This window comes from Aulostomus chinensis, chromosome 1 (genome assembly GCF_037954235.1).
Source record: "Aulostomus chinensis isolate RoL2024-O1b breed Wild chromosome 1, RoL_Achi_v1.0, whole genome shotgun sequence".
Lineage (NCBI taxonomy): Eukaryota > Metazoa > Chordata > Actinopteri > Syngnathiformes > Aulostomidae > Aulostomus > Aulostomus chinensis.
In genome coordinates, this window is record NC_141320.1 from 6,223,802 (window position 1) to 6,234,703 (window position 10,902).

Consider the following 10,902-nt stretch of genomic DNA (forward strand, 5'->3'; position numbering starts at 1 on the left):
AACTTGCCAGGTTGAATTGTGTCTGTATTCTGAGGGCAGCAGGAGGACGGAGGAGTGAGGACACACACATTTGGAACTGAGAGCAGCTGTGTGTGGGATTTCCCCAGCAAAGATAAAACCAGCTCCTTCATGCTGGCTATGAAGGCTCACAGTCACACTGACCCTGCTACAAATACTTTGATATGCAACAGACTGGTTTCTCTTCTGGTAGTTTGTTATCAACTGTTGTCACATTTAAGGATCAATTTAGCTGATAAGATGAAGGCTACACAGGACCAGCTGGAGATGCCGGAGATTGAACCCGGGGCCTCACACATGCAAAGCATGCGCTCTACCACTGAGCTACATCCCCTCTGGTAGAGACACTGTTTAACTGATGCACCAACACAAATGTAGAAACAACATTTTTTAATTATTATTCTTAATTTTAGGGATAAAAAGGAAGTCAGCCTGTGATCTCAAAGGCTCTGTGATCTCAGTAGTTTCACTGTGATGTCAGCCCACACAACCTTAGACCACAGAGGCAAGTCAGGCTCCAGGAAGCTGAGGCTGCTCCGTTCTCAGTCCAGTCCAGAGTGAAGGTTTTCCTCTCAGAAGCTTTCCAATCCAGCCCAGATCCTCTCTGACTAGCAGGAGTCTTTGACCAGGAAATGAGAATTATATTGAACGTCTGCTCATCCTCAGAATGAAGTAAAAGTATTTGTGTTCCTAAAATAATCTCCAGATGCTAAGATCAATTATTAACATTGATTGACAGCTCTAAACTGAGCCACCATCACTATACAGTTGCAACTGAAATATTTAGAAATATTTCAAGGAAGCAGCAGGCCCTCATCCGCCCCGGTCCACCCGACTGTGTCCCCTGAGACAGATGACAGCTCACTTCTGGCAGAGGCAGTTAGGTTGAGGACCGTTGCTGATGTCATCAACTGATGTCTCCATCACAAAAGGTGACAGACAGGATGGTCATGGACATAAAACAGAGGCCGAAGAATGAGAAAGAATGGTTGTCCTGACTGAAGTTTAGCTTGAGCTTTTTAATTTGTTACTAAAGGAAGTATTGGTACAAGTAAAGGCAGGCGAACTTTCCACAAATATTCAGAATTAACTTTGACAACCAAAACATGAACCAAGACGACAAAATAGTGAACATGAAAAAGGAACCAGTCCCACCTTCTTGTGTGTTCCTGCTGAAGTAAATGTTTATGAAGATTTGTTGTGTTCTTTTTCCAAAGGTCCAGCCAGCATTGCAGGTCTCAAGAGGAGGAGCCACTTCAGCAGGATCTGTGGGACAAATCCCCCCACGGTGAGACCTGTCCAGCTCCCTGCAGCTCTGCAAGTGTTACCAACTCTTCATTCCAGCTGTTTGGTTGAATCCCATTTTTTCACCTTTGAACCTTTTGAACACTGATGAGGAGGTGAGGCTGGAGGCAAAACCACAACCTCACGTCATCTCACAGGATGAACCAAAATGCTAGACACTTCCTGTCACTGCTCCAGCACCACCTGTCTCCCCTCCATGTCTTTACCATCTGTGCAGCTTCCTGCTGTCCCTGGACCCTCACAGGTGATCGCTCCACCTGGAGCCTCACAGATGGGTTCTAACCTCCCAATACCTGCAGCCCAGCCTCGACCCACTCAGACACAGTCACCCGTTCAAGCTGGGCCTGGTACCACACTCAAGTACAGACAGAGAGAAAGAAGACACACGGGATCCTTTGAAGAAAATGTAATAAAGACAGGAAGCCCCATCACATTGTCAGTGTTTCAGTGACTAGTGACTTCAGTGTCTATACTATAGACAATGACTCAAGAACACATTGTCTATACTATAGACAATGTGTTCTTGAGTCATTGTCTATACTAATGACAATGACTCAAGAACACAGGACTCTGTGGTCTCAGCTTGAGATGCAGAGGGTCCACCAAGACCACCAGACACCTCAGCCTCCTAAAACCAGTGCACCCCCAGGATCCTGCCCCCCTCTGCTCCAACTCAGCCCTCCATTCATAACTGACTTTGTCTCAGTCTCTTCACAATGCCAGTCACTGAAACACTGACAATGTGATGGGGCTTCCTGTCTTTAATGCATTTTCTTCAAAGGATCCCGTGTGTCTTCTTTCTCTCTGTCTGTACAGCAGTGTGGTACCAGGCCCAGCTTGAATGGGTGACTGTGTCTGAGTGGGTCAAGGATGGGTTTGGGCGCTCTCACCGCCGCGGCCTGGGTTCGATTCCCGGTCAGGGAATGAGTTATTTAGAGGTTGAGGGAGAGGTGATCAGGTGGTCCACATGATGGTGGAGGTGATGAACTGTGAATCCATCATGGCTCCACTCTCACCCCCATTGTAGTGTTCTTGGTTCACTCTGCCATGGCCCCATGTTGAAGGGTGACTGTCTCATTCAGGTTCAACCCTTAGTTAGACTCTATTAAGTCACTGACTCCTGCAAGGACAAACTCTGTAATCCTCCTTAGTAGCTTTGGCTCCTTGCAGCACAGAAAGTCCATTCACTGATGTAGGAACTGGAAAACTTAGAGCTCCGTTCCTTCCTCCATTGAGCAGAACAAACACAGAAAAGAGAGCAGTTCCCCCTACAGTTCTCAGAAAGTCTGAGGGCACCAAAGAAAGGAGGGAAATGCAATCAATGTTGAATTATTTTACATTTCTTATATTTGATCAAAGATAGAACTTAATAAGCGTCCGTGGGAATTGTTGGGTGTAAATTCATTTAGGGAGTGTTGAACTGGACCTGTTCTACTTGTAAAGTGTAACTTTTGTTGTTATTTGGTGCTTTACAGGGTGATGACTTGACTTCATTGCAGCTTTGACCTGAGCAGGTGTTCATCCTCATCTCAGTAACAGGGGACACTTTATCACAGCAGTGGACAAACATCAGCATTCATCACCCAGCAGCTCCTCTGATCAACAGAACAAGCTGAAGTATTCTGAGAAGGAGGGCATGGATCCCTCTACCTCTCACATGCTAAGCTAGCACTCTACCATTGGAGCTAAGTCCCCTTTTGAGCTTCCATTTGAGTTTTCTGTTCCCATCTCAATGGTAACGGTCAGTTTTACAGTCATGTAGTGAGTTGCTAAAAACCTCAAAATGATGCTTACATTTTTGTTGTGACAGTTGCTATGAAATTAAAAATGATACGACAGTGATGTAGTGAGAGTTGCTACTAACCTAAGAAATGATGCTACAGTGATGTAGTGAGAGTTGCTGCTAACCTGAAAATGATGCTAAAGTGATGTAATGAGAGTTGCTACGAAGCTAAGAAATGATGCTACAGTGATGAAGTGAGAGTTGCTTCTATGCTCAAAATGATGCTGACTGTGATGTAGTGAGAGTTGCTACTAACCTCAAAATGATGCTAAAGTGATGTAATGAGAGTTGCTTCTAACCTAAGAAATGATGCTACAGTGATGTAATGAGAGTTGCTACTATGCTAAAAAAGGATGCTGACACGAATGTAGTGAGAGTTGCTTAAAACCTTAAAATAATGCTGACAGTCATGTAGTGAGAGTTGCTACTATCCTCACAATGATGCTACAGTGATGTAGTAAGAGTTGCAAAAAATCTCAAAATGATGCTACAGTGATGTAGTAAGAGTTGCTACTAACCTGAAAATGATGCTGTCAGTAATGTAGTGAGAGTTGCTACGAACCTCAAAATTATGCTACAGTACTGTAGTAAGAGTTGCTAAAAATCTCAAATTGATGCTACAGTGATGTAGTAAGAGTTGCTACGAACCTCAAAATGATGCTCCAGTGATGTGGTGAGAGTTTCTTAAAATCTCAAAATGATGCGACAGTGATGTAGTGAGAGTTGATACTAATCTCAAAATGATGCTGACAGTAATGTGGTTAGAGTTGCGAGTAACCTTACAGTAATGTAGTAAGTGTTTCGAACAACCTCAAAGTGATGCTGACAGTCATGTATTAAGAGTTGCTCCGAACCTTAAAATAAGGCAACAGTAATGTAGTAAGAGTTGCTACGAATATAAAAATAATGCGACAGTGATGTCAGAAGAATTGCTAATAAACTCAAAATGATGCTAACAGTAATGTCATGATAGTTGCTATAAACTCAGAGTGATGCTGACAGTAATGTAGTAAGAGTTGATACTTACCTCCAAATTATGCAATAGTAATGTAGTAAGAGTTGCTACGAACCTCCAAATAATGCAACAGTGATGTCGGAAGAATTGCTAATGATCTCAAAATGATGCGACAGTGACGTAGTAATAATTGAAATGAACTCAAAATGATGCTAACTGTAATGTAGTGAAAGTTTCGAATAACCTCAAAGTGATGCTTACAGTAATGTAGTAAGAGCTGCTACGAACCTAAAAATAAAGTGACAGTGATGTCAGAAGAATTGCTAATGAACTCAAAATGATGCTAACAGTAATGTAGTGATAGTTGCTAATAAACTTAAAGTGATGATGACAGTAATCTAGTAAGTGTTTCGAACAAACTCAAAGTGATGCTGACAGTAATGTAGTAAGAGTTGTTACGAACCTTAAAATAATGCAACAGTAATGTAGTAAGAGTTGCTACCAACCTAAAAATAATGCGACAGTGATGTCGGAAGAATTGCTAATGATCTCAAAATGATGCGACAGTGATGTAGTAAGAATTGCTAATGAACTCAAAAAGATGCTAATAGTAATGTAGTGATAGTTGCTAATAAACTCAGTGATGCTTACAGCAATGTAGTAAGAGTTTCGAACAACCTCACAGTGATGCTGACATTCATGTAGTAAGAGTTCCTACTGACCTCAAAACAATGCAATAGTAATGTAGTAAGAGTTGCTACAAACCTCCAAATAATGCGACAGTGATGTCCGAAGAATTGCTAATTATCTCAAAACGATGCGACAGTGATGTAGTAAGAATTGGTAATGATCTCAAAATGATGCTACAGTGATGGAGTAAGAATTGCTAATGAACTCAAAATGATGCGACAGTGATGGAGTAAGAATTGCTAATGAACTCAAAATGATGCTAACAGTAATGGAGTGAAAGTTTCGAATAACCTCAAAATGATGCTGACAGTCATGCAGTAAGAGTTGCTACGAACCTCAAAATAATGCAACAGTAATGTAGTAAGAGTTGCTACGAATATCAAAATAATGCGACAGTGATGTCTGAAGAATTGCTCATGAACTCAAAATGATGCCAAAAGTGATGTTGTGAAAGTTTCGAATAACCTCAAAGTGATGTTGACAGTCATGTGGTTCGAGTTGTGAGTAAGCTAAAAATGATGCTGACAGTAATGTAGTAAGAGTTGCTACGAACCTCAAAATAATGCGACAGTGATGTCGGAAGAATTGCTAAATGATCTCAAAATGATGCTACAGTGATGGAGTAAGAATTGCTAATAAACTCAAAATGATGCGACAGTGATGGAGTAAGAATTGCTAATGAACTCAAAATGATGCTAACAGTAATGTAGTGAAAGTTTCGAATAACCTCAAAGTGATGCTGACAGTCATGTGATTAGAGTTGCGAGTAACCTTAAAATGATATTGACAGTAATGTAGTAAGAGTTATTAATCACCTCAAAATAATGCTACGGTGATGTCGTAAGAATTGCTAATGAACTCAAAATAATTCTACGGTGATGTCGTAAGAATTGCTAATGAACTCAAAATAATTCTACGGTGATGTCGTAAGAATTGCTAATGAACTCAAAATGATGCTGACAGTGATGTAATGAGAGTTTCTACTAACCTCAAAATGATGCTACAGTCATGGAGTGAGTTGCTAAAAACCTCAAAATGATGCTTACATTTTTGTTGTGACAGTTGCTATGAAATTAAAAATGATGCGACAGTGATGTAATGAGAGTTACTACTAACCTAAGAAATGATGCGACAGTGATGTAGTGAGAGTTGCTGCGAACCTGAAAATGATGCTAAAGTGATGTAATGAGAGTTGCTACGAAGCTAAGAAATGATGCTACAGTGATGTAGTGAGAGTTGCTTCTATGCTCAAAATGATGCTGACTGTGATGTAGTGAGAGTTGCTACTAACCTCAAAATGATGCGAAAGTGATGTAATGAGAGTTGCTACTAACCTAAGAAATGATGCTACAGTGATGTAATGAGAGTTGCTACTATGCTAAAAAAGGATGCTGACACTAATGTCGTGAGAGTTGCTTAAAACCTTAAAATAATGCTGACAGTCATGTAGTGAGAGTTGCTACTATCCTCAAAATGATGCTACAGTGATGTAGTAAGAGTTGCAAAAAATCTCAAAATGATGCTACAGTGATGTAGTAAGAGTTGCTACTAACCTCAAAATGATGCTGTCAGTAATGTAGTGAGAGTTGCTACGAACCTCAAAATGATGCTACAGTAATGTAGTAAGAGTTGCTAAAAATCTCAAATTGATGCTACAGTGATGTAGTAAGAGTTACTCCGAACCTTAAAATAAGGCAACAGTAATGTAGTATGAGTTGCTACGAATATCAAAATAATGCGAAAGTGATGTCAAAAGAATTGGTAATGATCTCAAAATGATGCGACAGTGATTTAGTAAGAATTGCTAATAAACTCAAAATGATGCTGACTGTCATGTAGTGATAGTTGCTAATAAACTTTAAGTGATGATGACAGTCATGTGGTAAGAGTTGCTATGAACCTTAAAAGAATGCAACAGTAATGTAGTAAGAGTTGCTACCAACCTAAAAATAATGCGACAGTGATGTCGGAAGAATTGCTAATGATCTCAAAATGATGCGACAGTGATGTAGTAAGAATTGCTAATGAACTCAAAATGATGCCAAAAGTGATGTTGTGAAAGTTTTGAATAACCTCAAAGTGATGTTGACAGTCATGTGGTTGGAGTTGTGAGTAACCTAAAAATGATGCTGACAGTAATGTAGGAAGAGTTCCTAATAACCTCAAAATAATGCTACAGTTATGTCGTAAGAATTGCTAATGAACTCAAAATGATGACAAAAGTGATGTTGTGAAAGTTTCGAATAACCTCAAAGTGATGCTGACAGTCATGTGGCTACAGTTGCGAGTAACCTAAAAATGATGCTGACAGTGATGTCGTAAGAATTGCTAATGAACTCAAAAAGATGCTAACAGTAACGTAGTGATAGTTGCTAATAAATTCAGTGATGCTTACAGTAATGTGGTAAGTGTTTCAAACAACCTCAAAGTGATGCTGACAGTCATGTACTAAGTGTTGCTACGAACCTCAAAATAACGCGACAGTAATGTAGTAAAAGTTGCTACGAACCTCAAAATATTGTGACAGTGATGTCGGAAGAATCGCTAATGAACTCAAGATGATGCTCACAGTAATGTAGTGATAGTTGCTAAGAAACTCAATGATGCTTACAGTAATGTAGTAAGAGTTTCTAACAAGCTCAAAGTGATGCTGACAGTCATTTAGTAAGAGTTGCTAATGAACTTAATTTAATGCTACAGTGATGTCGTGAGAATTGCTCAACAACTCAAAATGATGCTAACAGTAATGTAGTGATATTTGCTAATAAACTCAAAGTGATGCTGACAGTAATGTAGTAAGAGTTGCTACGAACCTTAAAATAATGCAACAATAATGTAGTAAGAGTTGCTACGAACCTCAAAATATTTCGACAGTGATGTCGGAAGAATTGCGAATGATCTCAAAATGATGCGCAGTGATGTAATAAGAATTGCTAATAAACTCAAAATGATGCTAACAGTAATGGAGTGAAACTTTCGAATAACCTCAAAGTGATGCTTACAGTCATGTAGTAAGTGTTGCTACGAACCTCATAATAATGCGACAGTGATGTCGGAATAATTGCTAATGATCTCAAAATGATGCGACAGTGATGTAGTAAGAATTGCTAATGAACTCAAAAGGGTGCTAACAGTAATGGAGTGAAAGTTTCGAATAACGTCAAAGTGATGCTGAAAGTCATGTGGTTTGTGTTGCGAGGAAATAAAAAATGATGCTGACAGTGATGTCGTAAGAATTGCTATTGAACTCAAAACGATGCTAAAAGTAATGTAGTGAAAGTTGCTAATCAACTCAGTGATGCTTACAGTAATGTAGTAAGAGTTTCGAACAACCTCAAAGTGATGCTGACAGTCATGTAGTAAGTGTTGCAACGAACCTTAAAATTATGCGACAGTAATATAGTAAAAGGTGCTACGAACCCCAAAATATTGCGACAGTGATGTCAGAAGAATTGCTAATGATCTCAAAATGATGCGACAGTGATGTCGTAAGAATTGCTTATGAACTCAAAATGATGCTACTGTGATTTAGTAAGAATTGCTAATGAACTCAAAATGATGCTAACAGTAATGGAGTGAAAGTTTCGAGTAACCTCAAAGTGATGCTGAAAGTCATGTGGTTTGTGTTGCGAGGAAATAAAAAATGATGCTGACAGTGATGTCGTAAGAATTGCTATTGAACTCAAAACGATGCTAACAGTAATGTAGTGATAGTTGCTAATCAACTCAGTGATGCTTACAGTAATGTAGTAAGAGTTTCGAACAACCTCAAAGTGATGCTGACAGTCATGTAGTAAGAGTTGCTACGAACCTAAAAAATAATGCGACAGTGATGTCAGAAGAATTGCTACGAACATCAAAATAATGCGACAGTGATGTCGTAAGAATTGCTTATGAACTCAAAATGATGCTAACAGTAATGGAGTGAAAGTTTCGAAGAACCTCAAAGTGATGCTGACAGTCATGTAGTAAGAGTTGCTACGAACCTCAAAATAATGCGACAGTGATGTCGGAAGAATTGCTAATGAACTCAAGATGATGCTAACCGTAATGTAGTGATAGTTGCTAATCAACTCAGTGATGCATACAGTAATGTACTAAGTGTTTCGAACACCTCAAAGTGATGCTGACAGTCATGCAGTAAGAGTTGCTATGAACCTCAAAATAATGCGACAGTGATGTCAGAAGAATTGCTAAAGATCTCAAAATGATGCGACAGTGATTTAGTAAGAATTGCTATTAAACTCAAAATGATGCTAACAGTAATGGAGTGAATGTTTCGAATAACCTCAAAGTGATGCTGACAGTCATGTAGTAAGAGTTAATACGAAACTCAAATATTGCGACAGTGATGTCGGAAGAATTGCTCATGAACTCAAAATGATGCTAACAGTAATGGAGTGAAAGTTTCGAATAACCTCAAAGTGATGCTGACAGTCATGTAGTAAGAGTTGCTACGAACCTCAAAATAATGCGACAGTAATGTAGTAAAAGTTGCTACGAACCTAAAATTTTGCGACAGTGATGTCGGAAGAATTGCTAATGAACTCAAAATGATGCTAACAGTAATGTAGTGATAGTTGCTAATCAACTCAGTGATGCTTACAGTAATGTACTAAGTGTTTCGAACAACCTCAAAGTGATGCTGACAGTCATGCAGTAAGAGTTGCTACGAACCTCAAAATAATGCGACAGTGATGTCAGAAGAATTGCTATTGATCTCAAAATGATGCTACAGTGATTTAGTAAGAATTGCGAATGAACTCAAAATGATGCTAACATTAATGGAGTGAAAGTTTCGAATAACCTCAAAGTGATGCTGACAGTCATGTCGTAAGAGTTGCTACGAACCTAAAAAATAATGCGACAGTGATGTCAGAAGAGTTGCTAATGATCTCAAAATGATGCGACAGTCATGTAGTAAGAGTTGCTTCGAACCTCAAAGTAATGCGACAGTGATGTCAAAAGAATTGTTAATGATCTCAAAATGATGCTACAGTGATTTAGTAAGAATTGCGAATGAACTCAAAATGATGCTAACATTAATGGAGTGAAAGTTTCGAATAACCTCAAAGTGATGCTGACAGTCATGCAGTAAGAGTTGCTAATGAACCTCAAAATAATGCGACATTAAAGTAGTAAGAGTTGCTACGAACCTCAAGATATTGCGACAATGATGTCGGAAGAATTGCTAATGAACTCAAAATGATGCTAACAGTAATGTAGTGATAGTTGCTAATCAACTCAGTGATGCTTACAGTAATGTACTAAGTGTTTCGAACAACCTCAAAGTGATGCTGACAGTTATGTCGTTAGAGTTGCTAATGAACTCAATTTAATGCTACTGTGATGTCGTAAGAATTACGAATGAACTCAAAATGATGCTAACAGTTATGGAGTGAAAGTTTTGAATAACCTCAAAGTGATGCTGACAGTCATGTAGGAAGAGTTGCTACGAACCTCAAAATAATGCGACAATGATGTCAGAAGAATTGCTACACATCTCAAAATGATGCGACAGCGATTTAGTAAGAATTGCTAATAAACTCAAAATGATGCTAAAAGTAATGGAGTGAACGTTTAAACAAACTCAAAGTGATGCTGACAGTCATGTAGTACGTGTTGCAATGAACCTTAAAATAATGCGACAGTAATGTAGTAAAAGTTGCTACGAACCTCAAAATATTGCGACAGTGATGTCGGAAGAATTTCTAATGAACTCAAGATGATGCAAAAAGTAATGCAGTGATAGTTGCTAATAAACTCAGTGATGCTTACAGTAATGTAGTAAGAGTTTCGAACAACCTCAAAGTGATGCTGACAGTCATGTAGTAAAAGTTGCGAATAAACTCAGTGATGCTTACAGTAATGTAGTAAGTGTTTCGAACAACTTCAAAGTGATGCTGACAGTCATGTAGTAAGAGTTGCTAATGAACTCAATTTAATCCTACTGTGATGTCGTAAGAATTGCTAATGAACTCAAAATGATGCTAACAGTAATGGAGTGAAAGTTTTGAATAACCTCAAAGTGATGCTGACAGTCATGTAGTAAGAGTTGCTACGAACCTCAAAATAATGCGACAGTAATGTAGTAAAAGATGCTACGAACCTCAAAATATTGCGACAGTGATGTCAGATGAATTGCTAAAGA

General features: G+C 38.9%; 1 non-coding gene across 1 annotated transcript; it reads right to left on the reverse strand.

The window, feature by feature from the left end:
- Positions 1-280: 280 nt before the first annotated feature.
- trnaa-ugc (transfer RNA alanine (anticodon UGC)) lies at positions 281-352 on the reverse strand. Its single transcript has one exon. It is a non-coding gene; the product is annotated as a tRNA-Ala (tRNA).
- Positions 353-10,902: the final 10,550 nt, after the last annotated feature.